The sequence below is a fragment of the Haemaphysalis longicornis genome, unplaced genomic scaffold, assembly GCF_048455015.1.
Source record: "Haemaphysalis longicornis isolate Haplotype H1 unplaced genomic scaffold, Haemaphysalis longicornis Haplotype H1 scaffold_8, whole genome shotgun sequence".
NCBI lineage: Eukaryota > Metazoa > Arthropoda > Arachnida > Ixodida > Ixodidae > Haemaphysalis > Haemaphysalis longicornis.
This window is the reverse complement of record NW_027526445.1, coordinates 112,445,264-112,468,828: the sequence shown is the minus strand read 5'-3', so window position 1 is coordinate 112,468,828 and position 23,565 is coordinate 112,445,264. Positions and strand designations below refer to the sequence as shown.

The 23,565-nt window shown below is 48.2% G+C and overlaps 1 protein-coding gene across 1 annotated transcript in view; it reads right to left on the bottom strand.

Annotated features, from left to right (window-relative positions):
* The window catches only part of LOC144149909 (sodium/calcium exchanger 1-like), a gene marked incomplete in the record, with an annotated part of 528,138 nt that extends 504,994 nt beyond the window's left edge, over positions 1-23,144 (bottom strand). The window contains 1 exon segment of the mRNA XM_077681641.1: positions 22,186-23,144.
* Between the last annotated feature and the right edge of the window lie 421 nt (positions 23,145-23,565).

The following is a 23,565-nucleotide window of genomic DNA, read 5'->3' as shown; positions in this document are numbered from 1 at the left end:
TTACAGCGAAGCTGTTTAGCAAATCGTAATTTCTCGTATGTGCAATTAAAAATACCAAGAAATTGCCGACCGCGCGCACGTGAGCACGGGCCCCGCGGCGACCGCGCAGCGTCCGCGGCGTACGCATGTCAAGTGTGGCATAACAGAAAGACTGGCCAAGATTGCGGCGACCACCTGGAGGTAAAAAAACCAAGAAAATGCCGAGAGCTCGTGAGTTGATGCCTCGAGGCGACCACCCAGCGTTCCCGGCGAAGGTTCGTTAAGCCCATAATTCCCACTTAGGGAGACTTAAAAAGCATGGTCAAAATTGCAAAAACAAAAAAAAAAAAAAAAAAAAAAAACCTCCAGCTTTCGCCGTAATCGTGGCAACACTTGCTCGCAACGAGAAAGACACGTCATAGCGTAGGCCCCTCCAAAGTGATGTTTAATGATTATCGCTTCCAAAAAAATGAAGGAAGCTCACGCTTATAGCAACAATGATGGAGTAACGGTCGTTGCGGCAGCAAAGAAGAAGCAAATAAGCTGCAATCGTGCACTTAAACCGTCGTGATGGTCGTGAAGATTGCGCACCTCCCCTCACCGAGCCTCCTCTCTGTATAAAGGTCATTCATTCATTCATTCCACCGCTCGTGTCACCTTGATTTAACACATACATCAGTGCTTCCAACTACCCCACATCCGACTGCTTGCAACGAAGACACTTACTAATGGCCGCTAAAAACGCTTGCAAAACTTTGTAAAAATAACTGTAGCTTTTCACAGCTGTAGTTTTTTTATAACGTCTTTATAGCCTTAGACTTCTATGTTCATAGAACGCGTGGGGTACAGAAAATCATTGTAAAATACAGTGTGGCTCCGAATATCGGTGTGCACGCCGGGAAAAGGAAACAGCCGTTCTGCAGAAGGTTTCTGAAAAAAGGGCGACGGATAGTATAGAACGTTCTTGTGTACGTCGCGTCGGATCAGTGCTTGATTGCACATCGCTGTGGGCGACGACGCACCAGACCCTAGTCGTGGGCGGAGAAGGCCGAGAAATTACGCCGCGGCGGAATAGGCTAGAACAACTCGAAACTCCCCTCGTCGTAACCGCCGTCGAGAGGATGCGGTTATGGATGAAGCTGCGCCAGCGGGTTGACGAAACCAACATGAAAGTTCCATAAAAAGTTCAACGGAAGGTGCCACCGGGCTCCCGCTTTATTTCTTAGAAAGTCCATGCCCTTGACCCGCACCTGCAGCGTCCCCTTCCACTAAGCATCCCACGATCTGACGCAACTCTTCTTTGCCGTCTCTGGGTGGGGGTGGCTTTCACAAATGCTTATTCATACACAACAGGAATGGCAGCAAGTGAGGAGTGCGAAACGTGCGGCACGCCGGAGACGATCCGGCACGTTTTATGCGAGTGCCCACGCTACTCGCCTGAAAGAAAGAAGCTGTCATCAGCACTGAGGAACTTAGACTCTCGGCGGCCATTTTCGGAGAAGATTCCGTGCCACTGGCCTTCCCTGTCATCCGCTCAGAAGGCGATTAACGAACTTTTACGTTTTCTACGGGCGACGAACTTAAACACCAGACTATAGACTGAACGCCTCCAGTGTCAATCAGTGTCGGTGCTTCAGCGCTGGGCATACGTGTCTGCTCCAACTTTTCTTCAGTCTTTCTTTCCTCTTTTTTGCCTATTTTCCCTTTCCCACGTGCAGGATAGCAAACTAGGCTCTAGCCAGGTTAACCTTCCTGCCTTCCTTCTACACCCTTCCTTCCTTCTGAATGTCTATCGTCCTTTTTAACAGCCAAGCTGTTTTTCGTCGAGGCTGTCATGGAACGAAATGTGGTAACGCGGTTGCAGCGATGCGGAGAGGGAGGGCATAGTCTAGCGAGGAGGAGACCAAGCGCCAAGCGCACACACGCAGCAAGATTGCAAAATTGTTTCCCGAGACGGTTATATAGGCAGAGCTTTTCAAAACTACGAAATCTGGTGGCAGTGCTTGTACTTGTCAACTTTGTAAAACGCAAAGAAAACACCAAGCATATTTCGCGCAAGACATAAATACATAGGCGACATTTGCATCGTTCTTTTAATTAAAAACACATGCCTGCCTGATTTTTGCGCTATAAAATAAACAAATATACGCTGTGAAAAAAACAAAAACCGCCTGCGACGCCCTCTTGTGGCTGTGCTCCAAGTTGAAAGGTAACAAAATGACCCGGTAGATGGCGCGAGCAGTGGAACACGGAAAAAATGAATTAACGCCAGCGGAAATCGATCTGCTTGCCTTGAGAAGTTGTATGGAGCTTAGCCTCGCGATTAGGGAACACCAATCACCTTCTCTGTTGACGTCAGCTTTCGCGCGACGTTAAGTAAGGGAAGCTGGACTAATTTTTCCCCGTTTCTTTTCTTGCCCCGTAACAGATGCATAACGCGGGTAATAAACTAAATTACCGTTGTATATGAAAGACGCAACAGGAGCTACATGCATTTGATATGACGCTGTATGCTACCTAGCCGACTCAGTGCGTGACATTTATTTGCAACCGACCGCAAGGTTCAACTGCTTCAACCCCTGGCCTTCTACAAGTCAGCTTAATGTGAAGACAAAACTCGAAGCAACTGTCCCCAGACGCGGTTCCCTGCCCTTTTAGGGTATGCGGAATTATTCATCTATTCGGCCCCGTTCTTTTCCCAGAGTTCAAGCAAGAGAGCGTTCCTATATACTACCAGCCGCCCTCATTGAAAACATCCCTGTGAGACACATAGGAAGTCGCCTTCCAGTATTCCGTGTTTATCGGACCGTGCTTAGAGCGTAACAGATTGGCTGTCAAGACAACCTGACGTGACGAGCCAGTTCAGGAGACGTGTTTCGTCTCTTTTCTTCTGTCTTCCTTTTTCTTCTTCTGGTCGATGCGATGATCTTTGTGTCCGAGCTCGACTGCCGGCCTGCAAAGGTCACTGCGCACGACGGACGGCTTCTATTCAGGGCACGGGTCGAAGAAAAGCTGTTCGCAGCAAATTGGCGCCTCGGGTGTTCTTCCGCTTGCGCGTCTTTTTGGTCAACGGCACTATTCCGTGCGAATAACGAGCAAACGAAACTCTTTACTACGGAATGGAATCCGTGTTTATACGAAATCGGTGCTGGTCAGAGACATTGAGCGACTAACTCTCATAAATAAAATGTCTCGAGACACATAATTATGCTGACGTGCTTTGAAGGCGAAAGTTTGGCGTACTGTTGTGACGGCCACCTTTTATATACACGTCCGCCCGTCGACTCAGCAGTCACGCTGTTTTGCGGTCCTCATCAACACCTTAGTTCATCTTAATCTATCTTAACCAATCCATTTTTCTTCATCTTAATAAAATTAATCCCTATTTACTAATCATTACTATCTATTACTAATCAGTTACATTTGAAAACATCAATCAGCTCTTACAGAAGGCTAGGCTAACACGCTTTGTTTCGCTCTGGCCTTCTTTGGGTATTTCTCTCTCTCTCTCTCTCTCTCTCTCTCTCTCTCTCTCTCTCTCTCTCTCTCTCTCTCTCTCTCTCTCTCTCTCTCTCTCTCTCTCTCTCTCTCTCTCTCTCTCTCTCTCTCTCTCTCTCTCTCTCTGTCTGTCAGCGGATAACGTTCATCTTGCCTGTCCCCGCAGATTGGAGGGCGAAAGGGGTGACCAAAACACCATCACCAGAATGGAACCACGGTAATATTTGGCATGACTCTTCCGACGTTATCATGGTCACCATATCTCCAACCAAACCTCCTGCATTGCAATATTGAAACGGCACCAGTGGCTGAATTGTACTCCAGTCGAAACGAAGGAAGGGGGACAACTCTTGATGCCAACCTCATGACCCGTCCTGCGGTCTCTATGGTTACCCCAACACACATTCACTACCATGACCTTCCGCTTTTAAGGGACGTGTAAGATACCACAGGAGCAGCGAGCTTTCTTCTTGAGTACGAAGGGTGTATGCATATACGACAGATCAATCAATCAATCAATCAATCAATCAATCAATCAATCAATCAATCAATCAATCAATCAATCAATCAATCAATCAATCAATCAATTAATCAATCAATCAATCAATCAATCAATCAATCAATCAATCAATCAATCAATGAACCAATATAATCAACCAATCAGTCCGATCAGGGCGATCGACTAGTTGGTGTTCTTTACAAAAACGAAGAAAGACGCCAGCCCTGAAACTGCACCGTAGCGGGCCCTTTTGCGAACTCAGTTGCGGAATTTCGGCGAAGCAATGACATTGTTTCCCATGCAAATACAACTTAGAGCTTTAGACACGAGCGCAGCAGATGGGAACACTAAATTGCGAGAGCACCGTTTTTTCCCTTCTGTTTACTCCTCAAATGACGTCGCTGTTTTTACATGCCGGCGTCGCAGAAACTACGTGAGACAGTTCACGCAGACGCATTCAACAAATGATTGATTGTTTGGTTTAACGCGCCGACCCAACGCAGGCGTTGAGGCGCGCCGTAGTGGAGGGCTCCGGATAAATTTTGACCTCCTGGGGATCTTTAACGTGCGCCGAAATCTCGTACACACGGGCGTTTTTGCTTTTCGCCTCCATCAGAAAAGCGGGGGTTGAACCCGCGACCTCGTGCTCAGCAGCGTTGGCAGCCATGTAACCACGGGTTATACTCCCGCTGTATCACCGGCGTTCGCGTGAACACTGACCCGATGTTGGCATCGTCGGCCCGTCATCGCTGCAGTTATCTGCCGTCGCCGTGCTTATTCACATTTTCACTCGTTCTAAACACCCAACAGATATCGCACTGTGTTGCTAGTTATAAGCTTTGGTAGTATACTCGGGTACAAGTTAAGAATGGCAATAGCTCATGTGTAGTGTACCACTCCGCCGAAGCGACGGACCCGGATGTCAGCGCGCGTGTGCATTTTGAAACGAGATTGCGCCCAATGCGTAACATCGTCTTCTCTTTTCACACCTACTATTTTGTCCTCACTGCAGGAATTTGCAAGCAGATTAGGTGCCAGAAATCTCGGAAACAGCTCGTGTCACGTTCAAAATACTCGTGTATAGCGCACTCTTTGCGCCGCGCGGAGAAACAGCCATCTGCGGTGATCAGGCGCAGGGGAAACTTCCGTTGTCGTTCTTTAGTTTTCCCCGAGTATAGCATCTGCTGCACTAGGGTTGAAGCCGACGTCTCTGTATACCCGACGTACTTTGTGGCAAGTACCTACAGCACGAAGCAAGGAAACACGACAAGATATGGGAAGAAACAAGCGCTGAGACAAGTGAGACACACGCACATCTCTCTTCCTCGCGTGTGCTGTTACTGACTGCGACAACCATCTCGCCGTGTGTACACTTTACGTGTACCTCAAAAGCTTTGCGGCTAGATGAATCGAGCCGAAGTGTCGCGTGCACTCCTAGATAAAGTGTTTTCAGCGGCGTAAAGCTGTCGTTGATCACGAAGCAGGCGGCGTCTTCTTAAGGCGAAAGCATTGCATGCCTCACGAGTCGAAAAAATCCGACGTTGTCCACATTTAACAGCTGAAGAAAAAGAGGACAACCATTGCACGAAGCAGCTTGACAGCGGGCGACTCAGAAAACTGCTACATCTTGTTTGGGTCTCTTTCTTCGCTTGCCTTTCTTCGTTTTCCTTCCTTACGAGACCATTCGGAACTCCGCACTGATAAGCTCCGAATCTGTATCAAGGTAGCTTCGTGAAATCTGCAGAACATCGCTGTGGCAAGCCATGAAGGGCGAAACACATGTGCGGAATATGCGGCGCGTTTCCGCACCCGTTTTATTTTTCCTTTCCAAAAACCCGTCCCGCAGCCTTGCTGCTGACCTCGGCCGGACCAGTTTCCGGAGCGGAAAAACACGCGTGCAAACGCGCCGTTTTCCGCACGTGTGTTTCGCTCCTGAAGCTTTCGTATTCGACGCACGAAAGCAGACTTAAACACCCCGTGTAATTTTTTCGCTTGTTCCCCAACCTTGCCTTTACGAAGGGGGGGAGAGAACACGAGCGTATACGCCTCCTAATTGAGACACAACGTCGACATTTGTACCAGCAAGACCTCCTCCTCTCCCGCCGTTCTCGGAGAGCCGAGGGGGAGGGGCGGAAGACGCAAACACTCCCACCGTTACGTGGCCTGTCCCTGCAGCACGCCGCAGCCTCCGAGCAGCCCACACATTGTCCCCGGGACTTGTTCCCGTTATAACCCCGAGGACCTCGACTCGCGGCGGCTGCGGCGACCCGAAAATAAAACAAATTAACGTGCGCTGCTCCAGCAGCTCAGCCCAGCCCAGCTCGGCTCAAAGCGCCGCTCAAAGACCCAGAGCGACCGCACCCCGCCGCGGGCAGTTCGCGTCGCCGCGTCGCCGCGCCACACCCTTCTCTCTCCTCCTTCCTCCTCACCCTCGTGTCTTTCCGCGTTCTCTTGGCCACGAGTCCCGCCTGGAACCGCGGCGCCCCGGGAGACAAAAGAAGTTCTGCGCGTCGCGTGCGCGGCCCGGGGTGCAAGAATGACCTCCGCTACGAAGCTTGCCCTGCAGTTCAATTTGTATGCCAGACAGCCTCCCGTTGAAAAATGAGAGGGCGAAGGGAAACTTGGGGAAGGCTGCGTCAACATGAATGGCTGACAAAGATCTTAGAGGACGCCGGGGGCTCAGAGGGCTTCTCCAAACACGGGAGCGAATTGAAGAATCGCTCTGGCTCGGTCGTCAATATCAAAGAATTCCTCGGGCGCTGAAGTCGGACCTCGAAGCAGCCAGGATGAGCTATTTCCAGAAAAATAAAGTGGCCGCGTAACTGCTTACGTTGCTGCAAACGACGTTGAAAGACGATAGTCGTCTGCCGTCGCTGCCACGTAAAATGCCTCTCTTCTTATTCCCGCCAGCCTCTCACGCTCTGCCCCTCCACGCGTTTCGCTATCCCCGCCATCAACACGGTGGAGATTTGCTCAAGCCAATTCAATCTTCCCGCGTTCCACTGCTCGCGAGCCATCTGTTCGAACATTTGGTTAATGTTGCACTTGGAATGCTGCCACAGCGTCCAGGCTACATTGCTTGCTCTTTTAAAGACGATAGTCTTTCTTGGGCTACTTAAACCCAGAAATTTGGTCTGCCTGTATGTCTGTCTGTCTGTCTGTCCGTCTGTCTGTCTGTGACTCGATTCAGCCACCCGGCCAAAGCAAAAGAATGCCTGCGCAATAGTCTTATATAGTCACAGCTAAATCTACCCGTCTTGGTACGGTGTAATGTTCATACTTGTCAACATTGTTGAAGAAGAACAAGACATTACGCAAATATGAGACAACAAATCAATACAGAAGTGATATTTGCAGTGTTCCTTTATAAAAAATCAAACATGCTTGACTTTCGCGAAATTAAATACTTCATCAACTGCAGAAAAAGAATTCACTCCGCCGTCGCCTGCTGTCGCCCGCGCCACTACAGCTTCTGGCGCCATTTTAAGAAATCAACCGGCAACAGTTACGCAAGGTTCCAGTAGATAGGCTCCACGTTTTGCTTGCAACGCACGTGGAGTAGGGAAACGCGGTTCTATAAACGTTGAATAGGGCGCCTCGATTAACGCGCGTATTCGCCGTATACGGCAGCGTTCGCATCGAGACACCCGGCCTGTAGCAGTGGAACGCGGGAAATTTAAAATGATTTCAGCAAACCTTTGGCGTCTTTACCTTGGGAGGAGCGCGACGCAAAAGGAACAACATGAGAGGTGAGCCGGAAAGCGAAGGGAGGCATTTGCTTCGCAAAAGCCGATAAAGACTGCCGTCTTTTGACGGCATTTGCAACGAAAGGAGCAGATACGCGGCCAACTTTTTGTATTTGTTCTGCCTAAAATACAGGTTTCAACGTGTTTTTATTATTATTTATTAATATTTCCTGTCGCTAAAATCAAGCACCTATGTATTTTAATTAAAAGAACAATGCAAAGGTCACTTATGCATTGATGCATTGCCTCAAATACGCGTAATGTTTTCTCCTCCCTCAACAATGTAGACAAGTATGAACACTGCCACCCGATTTAATGATTTCAAATGGCCTTGCCTGTACAAACCTGTCGTTCCTGAATTATTTTAAATGCAGATCATTTCTGTAACTCACGATGTCACCCGCGTTGACGTCCGTAGTCGTAGTCCGCACCCCTCCCCCTACACTATATAAAAAAAAAATACTATCCGGCGCCTGGTTTCGATCCCCCGACCCTGCGGGTGGAACGCAATGTACACGGTGCTCTACCCACTGCGCCACAAAGCCGACACAGAATGGGAGGCTACGAACGCGCCTTATATCCTTGACTCGTTCAAACTACGTCAAGAAGCTGCTGATACAACGCATTCACTACCACCAACTCCCCAAACACTAAATGTTAACGCAATACACCCACCCCCTATGCGACGCATTTACTCGAGTCCCCCTCGCGGGGAGATGGGCCCAATTTTTTACCTTTTGACCGGAAGGATGAATCGAAGGACAGACAGACGGACAGACCGGTAGACGAAAATTTTCGGGTTTAAGTAGCACAAAATAAAACTATCGTCTTTAAATATGCCCATAGGTGATCGCTGTTGAACGGACGCTGCTGGAAACTCTAGCGACAGCTGGAGATCATGTCTGAGTAATCGAGTTGCACGCAGCCACTGATCACCTCGCCACAATGACAAATTTGTGACCTAAGGGACGTGCGTTTGATTTGAGATGCTCTCGCGGAACACACTCTTGGTGCACCTTCAGCGGCCTACTCGATTTTATTAAGGGTTCATTTGCCTCGTATTGTCCTGTGTGCGAACAGTTAACGACAGACGGCTTTGAAAACGAGGGATGCTTACAGAGACACATTGAAGCGAAAACGGGGATGTTGCTTGTTAGTTGTACCGTAAACGAGATAGGCGTCTCATGCGAGGTCGCACCTAACCAGTGAATTGCATGTCACCAAACGCGACATTCGGGTAAATCAGCAACCCCGCCATCTTTTGCAAGAAATGCTTGCGAGTTTATAGAAGAAACAACGCGACTACTGCTTGGAAGGGCAGCGCGTCAGATCAAGAAAAAAAACGCAGGCAGCCACTGTGCATGGCGGGGGCTTGTCCGCGTTGTTTAGTGGCGCCACCCTCCCCTGAAACAGAGCGCCACGGAGAGGCAAGCGAGGCGAATACAAATAGCGGCTTTTGCGCATGGTTGTCTGCTCACCTCTGCTATGCAGGAGTGCGCCTTGTTGTTGAGGGACATGGATTGCGTGTACGGCCGGCAGTTGGCCGCCATGACACTTCAAAGGCGCTCAATTTGAAAACTATCGTGCGTGCGTGCGTGCGTGCGTGCGTGAGTGAGTGAGTGAGTGAGTGAGTGAGTGAGTGAGTGAGTGAGTGAGTGAGTGAGTGAGTGAGTGAGTGAGTGAGTGAGTGAGTGAGTGAGTGAGTGAGTGAGTGAGTGAGTGAGTGAGTGAGTGAGTGAGTGAGTGAGTGAGTGCAAGCGCGCGTGCGTGCATTTCTCATTTTTTAAATCACAAACGCAACTCCGCGAGCATTTCGTCACACAATGAGTGAATGTCGCTGAGCTGTCGCTCTCGACTTACTCGCAATGCAACTACACAACTAGTACGCAGAAGGTCTGCCTTAAACTGGTTCTTGTAACATCGTCTTCCACCTTACGCACAGTCCAATCCTGTTCCTCATTATGAAGTTGTATTTTATGCCACACGAAAATGCTTGCAAAGAAGCACTCGTCAGTGTTTTCGAGGCGAACGAACGCAAATCAAAAGAGCTGCCGTATACAGCTGTCGCGGCAAAATAAATTCCCCTCCTTTTGCACATATCTCTAGACTACGCACTACGCTGAGTAAAAATATGTACACTGCGCACCCACTTGCTGGATAAGCGACAACTGCAGTTGATTTTTACATAGTTTTTATACTTTCTCTATCGAGAACATACTTTCATGGCATTTCGCATGGCGTGACAGTATTCGCGGAAATTACGAAAGCCTAAATGAGCGAGATATCTTTTAAGGCTTTGCACTCAAACCTACGGTGGTGCGTACCAGTGATTCCAACCTGCGTTAAAAAAAGGGTTTTGCGAGGGTAAGGTGTGATTAATAAAGACGGCCGCGGTGCTGCGACCCTTCCACTAAGTCTAATGTACGGTAATGTCGCAATCCGCAGTTCATTCGGGCGTTCGCGGGGTTTGGTCGTATAACGAGGCTCATCCGGCGGTAGTTAGCTGGATACAAAACCATTACAGTTATGTTTTTCGCGAAGACGTAAAACTTAATGTCTGATCCTATGTACGTTATAGTTGTGGACATCATCACCTTGGTCACATTCTTGCCGTTTTTACGTCGCTTCGCTTACGTGCTTCGGTTCCTTACCACGGGACATAACGCGAGCGTATACTATGCAACCTCTGTCGACACACAGCGAACTACACAGGCGGTCATTAATATTCCAGCCGCCGGACAACACACATGCGCCGTTAGAGGTCGGACCCTGCTACATGCCGGGGATGTCGCAAAGAGGCAGGGGTTTCGAGGCCTAAGTCGTAAATAGCTATAATCTCGCATTAAGAACCGACTCGGAGGTGCATTGAATGTTCGTGTTGTTAAGAAATGTATTAGAACGATGATAATTCTAACGATTCCCTAAAGGATGCTGAAGTTTCGGCCCACGGAGACGACCACGCTCCGGAGAAAAAGCGCCGATTTCAACGATTCGGCCCGCAGCCTTGCGTCAAGCAATGTTTCGGGTAATGTTGCGTCAAGCAAGTCCGGTTTGGTCCAGCAGGGTATCCGGTGAAGCGCAAACTACTTCTGCTCCGTCACTATCTCTCTCAACGCCCGCTATTCATGGGAGACCTGGGTCACTCCGCCTGTAAAACTTTGTGCGACGCTATGGACCCAACTCGTGGAGAACATAAATTTTATATTGGACCCGCAGCCACCTTCGTCGCCGCCTCCCAGTGCGGCGCCTTCACGGGCTAGCCCTAACTCCACCGGCAATGAACAAAATTTCCATGCTTCGAACGTGAATGGTGTAATAAAGGTCTCTCTCTCTCTCTCTCTCTCTCTCTCTCTCTCTCTCTCTCTCTCTCTCTCTCTCTCTCTCTCTCTCTCTCTCTCTCTCTCTCTCTCTCTCTCTCTCTCTCTCTCCTGTGGTCGGGGCCGGGGGTGTCTTACGCGCTTACTAGAAGCAAATTGCGAAATGGCGGTGTTCTGTACCTCCGATCCTGAAATGTTCTGTCAGAAATGACCTGCTCGTGGCGAGATCATATCTGAAGCGGGCTGCTGTGTTGTTACGGCCGCAGGCAAGCGTGGTGAAAAGAGCTTAAAAATTGCCGAATAATATTATGTGACAGTGTTGGTTAAGCTTCCAAATGTCAAATGGAAAGATCTGGTGCTGCTTAACGGGTTTGATTTGTTTCAGTTAGGATCTATTCGTTCCGTAGCTGAAAGGACAACTGATTCAATGCGTATTTTTTTTTTTTTCGTTCGTGATATCGCCCAAGTAAGTAGCAAGTTAAGGAGGCACATGGAAAAACAAAATATCGGGTTTTTTTTTTTATTTAAGAAGTGTCTGTCAACTTTGCATGTTGCGTACATTTTCATTATTACGAGTTATGTGCACGCGGATGCATTCTTATGGGGAAATAATCACAGTCGGTGTTCCGCGTTCTGCATTGATGCTATACTCGGTTACAACGTAAGAACGGCACCGGAAGTTGCCGCTGTGCCTCATCACCGCCGCCGGATGTCACTCCGCGCGGTGCAAGTAGTGCGTTACTGGGGATATTTTGAACATGGGACGAGTCGTTTCCCTAATTTTAAGGACTTAATATGCTTATAAACTACTGCAGCGACGACAAACAAACTACGTGAGAAAAGGAAGACGATTTCACGCGTTCATATCAATGTCCTTTCAAAACGCGCGCGCCCGTTGATATCCGGGTCCGTCGCTTAGGCGGAGTTATACCGTACATGAGCTATTGCCGTTCTTAACCTGTTCCCTAGTATAATTACGTTTTACTCCCTTCCTCATGGGCAGGTTATAATAGACTAAATTACGACCTACAGTTATAGAAGTACAGTATACAGGGTGATCAAAATTAAGTCGATACGTTTCATTAAAATTAGGCGCTTAGATTTACGTGAGCAGCAACTATACAGTAAGGTTATGCGCCCAAGGGGACACAAGAACCAGGCGGGAATTATTGATCTCAGTACCTAATGAACTAACATTAAATAATTAACTTTTAGTGGCTGCAGTAAGCCGGCATGCTTGTATTAAAAAGTTGGACGCGATCGTCTTTCTACACAGTTTCATTTGGCAGAATTCTAGCGCATCCGTAGTAGCATGGATTAACAAATAGATCCTAACTGAAACTGATTTGATGCTCAATCAATGCCATTCAGTCTTATAAAGTATGTGGCCCCTGCACCCCTAGTTGTAAGAAGCCCCCCTTAACATTTTTTCTTCAGCTTACTCTAAATTCCTCAAGCTTGAAAAGGTTGTCAAACATCCAAGTTCGGATTTATCTTCAAGTCGTGCTGTCACACCAACTTTCATTTTTAGGAAAAAAGTATGTAGCCTCCGAAATTCTGGCTGTACTGACGCAATTCTTGTGTCAGCCTGGCAAACGATTTTGCCTTTGGTGAAGAAAACCGCTCAGAGAGCAGTTACAACGCGAACGTGCTTTCTCTTTCGCCATTAAAACAAACCGAATAGAAAAAAATTCCTCAATAAAAAAAAACGAATGAGTGGGAAGTGCTGAAGGGATGGCTGCGGTGTCAAACACGCAAAACTGAATGCATTCCAAATTTAATCATGTGTGTAGCATTCCCTTCACACGTGGTCACATTTATGCGGCAAAGAGTGACGTTGGGTGAACGTTTCTTAAAAGAACGTTGCAGTTCTCTCAGAGGAGGGCTCTCCAGACATGTGTCGATGCACTCTGCGCAAAGCGACTGCAATCTGACCTTTTGTAATACCGCAATCTTGTTTCGACACGGGGATCAGAGAACGATGGAGGTAGCGGACGCCTACCACGTGCAAAAACAGGCCGAGCTGTCCGTTAGCGCACCGCCCCTATTTGACGCAGAGTTGGCGTTTATACAGATTAGGTTGCTCCGTGATATTGTGCGCCTGCGTATTTGCTTTCTTAGGCTTATTCGCTTGTTCTTCATGTAGGCAAGCTAGCTGCATGTTTTTTGTCGCTATAATGGAACGTGCAGTTAAAGTTTAGCGCTCTTCTCGTCTTTTTTTTTTTTTTTAGAGCGCAGCTCTTAAGCGCTCGCTCCTGTGGTTTCGCGTCGCCGCCGACCTCATTGTAACCGAGCGAACTAAGGGGACAGCGAAGATGGAGAAATATCGGGCGAGCAGGAAAGAAGTATTCGAAAATGTGAGGGGGCGATATGCCGAGGCTGCGCGAGACATGCTCGGCGGCGGCGCCGCGACGCGCTGCGAGGAAACGCCGTAGTAGCTGCGCCGTCTTGCGTTCATTGATGAGGCGATCGCTTCCAGAGACGCAGAAGCTATGCGCCGTCACTGAGAAGACTGTAGTTGGCGCTGCGCTCAAATTTCGCATTGGGAATATCGTAATCGTCAGTCATTGTTTGAATGTTCTTTCTGCCGGCCAAATTCTGTCATTATGAACAATGCCAACTAGCCCGACCCTCAACGTAACTACTGTGGAAACAGCTTCTCAGACGCTATCAAATAGGACTTACACCAGTTGACATTATGGGCAATAACAGAGCAGGGTAGCCCGCAAGGGGCCCTCAAGGGCTAACAAATGACGATGATGATGACAAGGGCGGCGATGACAAGAATGATGGGTTACCACGTTTCGCACTTCCAAGCAAAAGTTCCGACCAACGCCATGCAGAAGTTCACTACCCCGGGACTCACCACATTAGCATTTTAGAATATTTAGTATGTAAATATTTGTAGACGAAAGCGTGCATGTAAAGAAGTGGAAAGCAACGCCAGGTTCCGTGTCAACCTAAGGCCCTTGCGCACTTGCGACTAGAGCGACCAAAAGCGACAAAAGCGACGCGATTTCTGTCGCTTTTGTCGTCCGGCATCGATTGCGTCGCGCGACAACAGCGATTGGTGTCGACCATTTTTTGTCGCCGCCGTCGCGCCGTCGTCGCTCTTGACGCGGAAGGAGGAGGCGACAGTTCCTGGCGTCATATCCTGCAGTAGCACCCGGGTACCGTGCGACGTCGAAACCGAAACCCCCGTGAAGTCGTGTTCCGAGCAAAAGGCAATAACAAGAAAAACAAAAATGCGTTGTCGCCGTCGCTCGTGTCGCGTGCAAGTGTGAACACCGAGGGCGGCGTTCGCTCCAGTCGCATCACTCGCTTTCCTCGCTTCAGCGGCAAGTGTGAAATGAGCCTTTAGGCGATGAAAGCCCACAAAAAGCATTGCGAGCTATTTCGCATTGCCCGCGGGAAAATCCCCAGCGAACTTCAAACCGCATTTGAGGGAGGCATTCATTAGCACGGAAGAGAAGAGGGAGACTGGGGCAGTTTGTTCTCGCGGAAGCTCTCACAAGTTTTACCTCCTCTCGTTTGCCTTCAACGATTCTCCTAGTACGTTTTAATGACTTCAGCAAAAACGGGCCAACGGATGTCGTTTTGGGGAGAACGGGAACCGATTACACGGAAGAGAGACCAAATTCGCTCCAGGAGTGACTTTTAAAGCGAAAGCTTTTTTGGTAGGACCGTTGGCATGGTGTCAAAAAACGAATGCATTTCCCCATAGACAGATCAATCGAACTAAAAGCTCTTTTAAGATCTGTGGACACACACGGTGCGTGCGTGAAACCGGGCTAATTCTATTGCGTGAAAACAATTACTGGAAAATGGCGAAAAAGGAACGGAATTCTATATATAAGACAATGCACGCATCGTCATGGAAAATGAGTACAATAGTACACTCTTAATAAAAAAAAGGTTCTAAAACGGTAGTAACGGCCGTATCTACTAACTCCTTATGAACCTTACTTAACCGGCGGTTTTGTACGAAGGCTCTGCCACTAACAACTGCATGGTTAGTAAATTAACTGAGTGTACGAAGCAGTATGCACTAGATTAAGGTCGTGCTTATGACTAAGTTGTGCATGGCCAGTTAGTAAACGCATGTAGCTCAGAAGAGTGCTAGTATCGCTGGGACTTTACTAGTGGGGGTAGTGGTGCTTACTGCCTGCTTCGGTTAGTAATTTTGACAAGTGCTACATTTACTACCTCCAGTTACTAAGTACCTAGTGTATACTGGGACAAGTAACTTGTTAGTATTCCATGAGTGAATGCGCCGACCTTTTTTTTAAGAGTGTAGACCTTTATCTCGTAAACCACGTATCGGTAGACGTTTAGATCGCCCGTGTAGATGCGTTTACTTCGTGCACGAAAAAATCGTCGCAAAGGTTCGTCCTTCGTTAGCAATTTGGGCCTTTGAAAAATAGGATTGACGATCAATGGGACGCACTTTCAGCGAATGTTGGGCGCAGTCTTAGCGAAGGTTTTGACGCGGTGTTTACGTCAGAAAGCTTCCGCGCTTCTCTCACCTTTCCTTTAGAAAGGGTGGTAAAGTTTTCCGTTGGGGTCCGTTTTTGCAGCTCGAAGAGAGAGAAAAGAAAACAGCGGTCAGCGTTTCGCGTGCCAGCGTGTCCGCATAAATTTTGAATTGGGCGAGACAAAATCGCCGGTAACGATGCAAACGCAGGTTACTTTGAAACTGACGCGACCGGGCGGTAGCGTGCACGCACGCCATGCACGCTGTAGCGTGATGGCGTCAAGGCGGTCATCACGCCGCCACAATATGTGTCTGGAGCTTCCCTTCTTTCTAGCACATAGAAACAAACTATACAGTAGACGTAAGGTACCAGCGAAACAAAGTGTTGCACAATTTTAATTCCGCAAGAAATTCCCAAAGTGATCGCAATTGGCGCTATCCTTTCACAACATTTCCCAAAACTGTAAATACTTTTTAGCAAGCATTGTCGAAATTCCCGCCGCACTGCGTGTCGTCATCACTCGCAGTGTCGAAAACGCTTTCTCTAATCCAGAAACCCCACTCAGAGCAAATGCGTGACAAGATAGCTGCGTAACGCGGAACAAAACCGTGGCAGCGACCCACACAAACAGCGAGTTGCTCAATGCTACTCACGATGCCGTTGGCGCAACTGTCTCCGCGCTTTGCTTTTTCTTCCGTCTCTCTTTCTACATCGGCGGCTGTTGTTGTTGCACAGCGCAGGCTCAGATGAACATGGTGCGCGGCTTGCGCAACATACGGTTGCTCGCAGATAAACAGCACTCATTGTACGTATTTGTTGTCTTCATTTGTAGAAATTAGGCGGCTGCCTCCATCACAGTGATATTGTCACGTGGCCGAAAACGACGCAGTTGTCTTCAAGGAAAACAAGTTTATTGGAGCGAACTTGTGCTCCCATAACAACTCAAAGAATACAGGCGGCGAAGCAGCAGTCAACAAAGTGACGTGCGAAGGCGAGCGTCGACGATTCGAATGCCGCGGCGTCTGCTCTGCAGGCTTTTATCTTTCGGCGCGAGTGTTTCTGGAACCGTCGATTTACATCCAGAACATTGTAGATCAGAGGAGATTACTATTCTGGGCTAGTGACGTTAGGGCGAAACAGTCTGCTTATCTGAATGAAATAGCCCGTGCGGCATAAAAATAAAGAATGGAAGACGGGCTTCGCTTGGGACACAGATAACAGAGCCGGGCGTGGCCGGGGAGTAAAAACAAACAATAAATAAACAAATCCATACATGGTTCCCGGCAATATCATTTCCACCTTTTTCGTCTATAACCAACACCCTTATACACTTTCAAAAACAAACAAAAGCACCTTTCGAAAGGGTGTAATTAATGAGAAAACACCCTTAAGAAGGGTGTCTTTTCGTGCTTTTGCTAGGGCACAAGGGTGTTATAAACGACGGTGTTAAAAAACCTTAGAATTGAAATTGAATTAAAAGGGTGTTATAAACCTTAGAATTGAAAAGAGGCGCTTTTCGGTGGAGTGCTCGTTAAGAGATCATCACCTGCAGCTAACTGTCCCGAACGACGTTTAAGTCGGATCAGAACTTTATAAGCAGGATTTCTAATGGAGCTTTGCGAAACAGTTTTCCCGCCAATGGCGTCGCTGATAGTGAAGTCTGCTTAAACTAGAACCGCAATTTGAGTCAGTGTATTCGGAGGATCTTGTGTTAAGGGTTCAAATAAAACTCAGCGGCGATCGAACGCGCAGATCTGAAAATCAGCTGCGCTCTAAAGACAGTGGCGAAATTTCTTCTTACGAATGGGGAACTGCAGGAGGTTCCGGAGCGTAATCAACCTTGAGTAAGCCTGTGATTTCGCACTCGAGTACTCCCCGCTGCGCCTTGAAGGCAGAGTGAGTCTGCGCAATGGTATACTCTTTATTTTTTGGAAGCTTGGCTCGGGCAGCTTTTCTTAATGATTGATTGTAGGGTTTAACGCGCCGACGCAACGCAGGCGATGAGGCACGCCGTAGTGGAGGGCTCCGGATTAATTTTGACCACCTGGGGATCTTTATCGTGCGCCGAAATCTCGTACACACGGGCGTTTTTGCTTTTCGCCTCCATCAGAAAAGCGGCCGCCGCGACCGGGAATCGAACCCGCGACCTTGTGCTCAGCAGCGCAACGCCTTAGCCACTGAGCCACCGCGGCGGGTAGCTTTTCTTAATGAAAAAGAAGGTTAGCGTAGTGGTGTCACGGATGCTCTGTGTGGAACTTTCTTCAAAGTGTCGCCGCCTGTCAGCCCCGCAGGTTAAATTGTGTTCAATAAGCAGGAACGTTACATTTGAAATACGTTTTGCTGAGGACATTCGTTGCACTGAAACGAAGGAATGTATATTAAATCTACATATTTTAAAACTTGTTCGCTGCGTTTAGGCGTTCTTTACTAAGTGAAAACTAGTTCAACAGCAACAAACATTACTCGTGGAACACCGCTGAAGGGGGCGATAAAATTAACCGCCGTGCCAGCTCTGTGCCTAAGGCGCTGTACTGGTGAGGCTGAGCACGCGCGTGCTTGGTGCCAGCCGCGGCTGCCGTCTTTCCGACGGAGGCGAAAAACGCCCCCGTGCCGAAGTTTCAGCGCATGCTCAGCGTTCCCCGGGTGGTAAAATGGTAAAACGTAATTCGCCGCCCTCCACTATAGGCGCGCCTCAGAGCCCGGGAGTGCAAAACCACACAGTTTGAAATCCCTAAAAACAAAATGAACGATGAACACATTCATGGTTTTAAGAAAAACACGTCGCAGGTTTTGAGAAAGCGTAAGTCTACGGCAGACAAAACGTTCATAACTTCGTCCTGCTGGGTCACCAAGTGTTTTTCCTCCTGAAGCCATGACAACGTGGATCTGTGTTTCGTCAGAAGCTCTGTCTAAGAGATTTGGAAACGAGTAGTTTTTCTTTTTTTTTTTTGCATTGAGTAGCCTAAGCTGAACCTTTTCCTCCCAAGATGTTTTAACTTCAGGTTTTACTGGAGCAATAAACGTTTGATCTACATGTATTGCTTCCGTACGTGGTTTATTCGCTACATCTCCACGAAATTTTGGCACAAGTATAAACAATACGTTTGAAAACATAACCAAACATTTAAGATAAATATTATTAATGCATTCTCCCGTTGCAGCTCATAACTACGGCATCCTTTTGTGTAAAAAAATTATTGCGGTGCCACTTTTTTGTAAACACTGATAAACTGAACCGAAATAGAAACTGGAATCTTAGAACAAAATCAAACGATGCCGCAGAAGGCATCGTTTGATTTTGCGGTTATTAAAATTGTGTTTATTGTAACTTCTACAAGGCCCCTTCTTTGCGGCGACTAACATATTTTACCGGTCATAAACATTCCCGGATGTATGCTACCCTTTCTATACGGTGTTTGCTGCGACATATGCTGGAAAGACAACGCAGTTTTAAGGGTTGGCATTTCAATACTGCTGTATGCTTCAGAACTAAGCGCTGTTCTTCACTTGAGTATCATAAATGTGAATAGAGGTTCAAATCAAGGAAATAGGCCAAGACATAATCTTGGAAAAACATGTCGAAAGGAAAAGTACTGACAAAATCGCTGCCACTAACGGTGCAGTTCGTGCGATGTATAGATATGCATGTGTAACCTACTTTCAAGCTGTTATAATGTTGGTAGTAGTTGATATCGAAAACAAAATATAACAAGTATTTGTTTTGAGTTGCAAGTGGCTTTCTCTGTACAGTGGGACCTCATTAGGTCGAATGTTTTGTTAACACGAATGTTCTACAAACCGCAAGCAAATCGCCAGTGTGCTCCTTCTGTATCTTCTTCCGCCAACCTCGAAAGATTTTCGACACACGGTCGCAGCTCGTAAAGTGCATTAGCGGTTGAAAAAAAAAACGATACTTCACCGGGAAATCTAATCGACATCACTTGAAAACTGCAACGTTTTGTGAATGACGAGTGCGCGTTAAAATACCCAAATGGCCAAAATCATAACCCGGAGCCCTCCACCTCGGCGCGCCACATAGCCCGTGCATATAGCTTCGGCGCGTTATACGACCAAAATAATAAAATAATCATAAGATTCATAAAGACACCAGATGAATTAACCGCCAAGTTCGAAACATAACAAGAATCAAAGCTGTTTAACTCAAACCTCTTTGAGTTAAAACGCGAAACTTTTTTTTTTGTTTCATGCAACCTGAGTCCGTGCCAAAGTCCAAAATCCAGACTGCTTCGAACGTATCGGTATGGCGCAACCGGATAGACGTCGGCTTCATAACCATAACGCGAGGGAGCTCTATGTTCAATTCTGACCACAGGAAGCGTTTCTTTGTTGAGGCGCTTGAAGTGCCTTCACTTATCATCAACATCGCTTTGTGAAACCCATCGTGTAAAGATGGCTTTCCTGCTTTGCGTAGTCGTGAAGGGACAGTCGCCATCAGTGCGGCGTTGAAATCTCCGCTTTAAAACATTTCATCGCTCACACCCGCTAGCGTGCACGGCAATAATTTCGTTATGCGTTTTGAGAGTAGACACCTCTTCGAATACGGAACAGCTTGCTTACAGGTTTCCCTACACCAACGCCTTTCTCCGTCTTGCGTAAACAAACCCATTTCTCGGTTTATGACCTCATTCCTATAGTGTCACCAGCCTGCGACCGCAACGTGGCTTGTTCGTAATTTGTTTCTGTTGCATTCCGTTATGAGACGCATGAAACGACTTTGATTCTACTTAACGCGAGATTTGGACACGAAAAAAAAAAAAAGTCAATCCTGAGATCCAAGTAATTTCTGCTTACACAGGGAGATATTTAAATTCGCCGGTGCTTCCTTGGTCTGTCACAGCATGAGCATGTTTCGTACAAAAACAATCATGAAGGCGTCAACGGCCGCCACAGCATGCGCGTTTTCGTTTTGCATGTTTTATTTCTAAATGACGGGCTCCTGTAGTCACGCTTCAGTTTGAACTTAAAGCTTTTATCGGCGCCGCTATTGAATTCCCACATCACTTTGGGGGATGGGGGTACTGGCGAAACAAAATTCGCGCTACTCTGCGCACCATAGAAACTCAGATTTACCCCAACTTTCTTACTAAGAATAAGAAGCGGATTTTACCCTGTCTGCCTCTTACAAACGGCCTATATGGGCGGCAAAATTCTGCCCTCCGACTGTCTACCTTATTATTTGTTTCACACCCTTGACGGCGGCGTTCCCTCAACAAAACAACCAGTAAACCGAAAAAGAAAATAGATTTTTCTTGACTAACCCCCCTGATTTCCTTATCTTGTTGACCTATGGCTCCCGGTTTAAATCACTCAAAGGGACAAATGCATAGATTAAGAGAGGATAAAAGAGGTACGCTAACTACATTTTTTGTGGGTGGAAGTAATCATCGAACTATGATATGCTTCTCAAGTAATTAATTCATGAACTCCAAAGGTTCGTTCATTTTTCGTTCTTCTCCCGCTCTCATAGAGTTGGTTGTTTGTGAAGTACATGTGAGAGGTTACTGAAATATCCTTAGTTGGTCTTTTTATTTTTGTCCGAGGTGGAGGTCGCCGCATGGGAGAGGGTCGGAATGCATTCGCAAGTTAAACACTTCCGTACTCCACCAGTTTTGTATATATGCTAACAATTTTTTTTCTTGCATGCTCTCACAATTCTTGTCCCGCAGCTCCAAGCGTCGCAGTTCTTCATGTCGATACTGTCTCCACCCTTCTCCGATTCTGCGGCCAGCCGTCGTGGCCAAGATGCCCCGCCTTCGTGCGACCTCAGCCGTGACCTATAGTGGTAGGCGTGATATGGGGCGCAAGCCCGTTGCGTGCGGCGCCTTGACAAATAACGGGGTTCCGGGAAGACCCCGTCTTCTCCTGGAGTGTCGGTGCCGCGCCCAGAAAGATTAACAACGACGTTCGAGGTGGCGACGCAATAAAACGACAAAAAATGCATCGGAAACGGGGTAACAGCTTTTCATGTATATTTGAATGTGTTTACGGGGAGCATTTGAAAAAGAAACAGCGGGTAGTGATTAGAAAACTTCGCGCAATCAAAGTCGTGAAATTAGACACAAGCGTTGTGGAACCTTAAAAGGTTGTTCTTTCCACAACTTCAATTTAGTTCCACCCACCAGGAGAGTTGCCGGACGATACGATGTTTGAGAGGGGGGGGGAACTATACTGCATTTTTTCTTGCAATTTTAATAATCGGACACAGTTACAAGCTTCCGGCCAGGTTGATCTTTTTTTTTTTCAGAACAGTAAAGTATTTACTCTGTTGCTCTAGGTGGAAAACAAAATAAATGATTAGATAGCGAGGATAGTTTTGGTTCGTCGACGAGCTTGCTCCAGAATTTTCCCCGCGGGAGCTCTGTTGCGAGTTCTTCAAACACAATACTCGCATGACCTCTGTGACTCGGTCGTTGAACGGGGCCCGCAAGCCCGGGCATGCAACGTCTGTCTGCGGGGAAACGTATCAACCCGAGAGGCACGAATTTATTCCGGTAAAACAGCCTCTCACTCGGCGGAACTTAACGAGCGCGTGTTTCGTTTTGGTCCGGACTTGTGAATAACGCCGTGCGCTGTCAGCACGGCAGACAGTCAAAATAACAAAGAGGAGTTTGTTTGGACTTACCTCGGATTTTGCAGTCTGAAGAAGCGGGCAGCACCGACAGACGCTCTGTTTATCCAACCGACTTAGCAATCGGGAACACAAGGTAAAACAACAAACAAATAAAAAAAAAGGGGGGGGGGTGGCTGCACGAGAACTAACGGGCCTTTCTCCAGTTAAAAAGGCCGCAGTTGTACACGTCCAAGTCGACGGGGCGAAACGAGGTTAAAAGAACGACAAAAAGAAACACAACGGAACGGAAGGGACCTCGGTCGCACAGACGTCTCCAATCTTAACGCCTCGTTCGAGACAGGCGACTTAAATGCACCGGATACGGGAAAAAAAAAGAAGAAAAAAGAATCACGCACGCACACTGCTTCTTTCCTCCTCGCAATGAGCCCGTTGATTTCTTCGTGCGTCGACGATCACTTCGACTTCGACCACGTTGAACTCGGCGAAAGGAAAACTGTGCGCTCGGCGGAACCCCGACGTCAACGCGAGGCGACGCGCGGACGCAGATCACATTGCCAGTCGCGTTGCCTCCCGCAGTGACGGCGAACGTACGCAGCCGCAAGGGTCACTTTGCACCAAACGCACTCGTCGCTTCTCTCGCGAATCGGCGTTGTAGCTTTTGAACGAAGTAGGAACCGATCCACGCGTCCTATGGGACGCGTCGTCGTGCACGTTGGATGAATCGATGCCAGCAAACTGCGAACCTCGATGCGGACGCCGCAGTCGTGACGTTGAAACGTTGTTGGAGCACGAACCCGAACCCTGGGGTCAGAGCTGGTCGCGGCTGGCGCTTCTTTCAGTCTCCGAGAAAACGGAAACGAAAAAAAAAAGCAGACGAAATCCGGTGCGCACCGTCCGGAGGGGGGAAAAAGCGCACGCACACAGGAACGACCACGCACGCTGGCCGGCCGCAGCTCCGCTCGACGCGCTCGTGGGGCGCTCAAGCCGCGGCTCGAGAGCGGTGCTTGCTGGGATGCAAACCCCGCGCTCTCTCAGCGCCAGCCGCGAAACCTTTGGGGCGAGAAGAAAAAAAAAAATCAAGAGCGCGACGACGCTAGCGCCCCGAGGCGTCCGTCGGCGGAAGGCGCCATCATGGCGGTGACACGGCGCGTCGTCTGCTACGGGGGCGCAGGGGGGCGTCGCCGGCTGCCAACATGCGCGCTTGCGCGCCGAGCAGACGACGTGTCCCCGTCTGTCGTCTGCTGGCCGCGAGACGCGGGTCTGCAACCACGGCTCTCTCTGTAGAACCCGAGCTTCAAAAGGAAGGCGATTTGAGGGGCCCGCGAAAAAGGCACTGCCAAGAGGAACCCCAGAAGCGTCAGGCTATTTCTGGTGTCGCGAGTAGATACTCCGTCTGCGACGACTTGATGGTCGCGACGTGCGTGTTTTCGTCTGCTCGTGTTCTGGCTGTTCCAGTTCA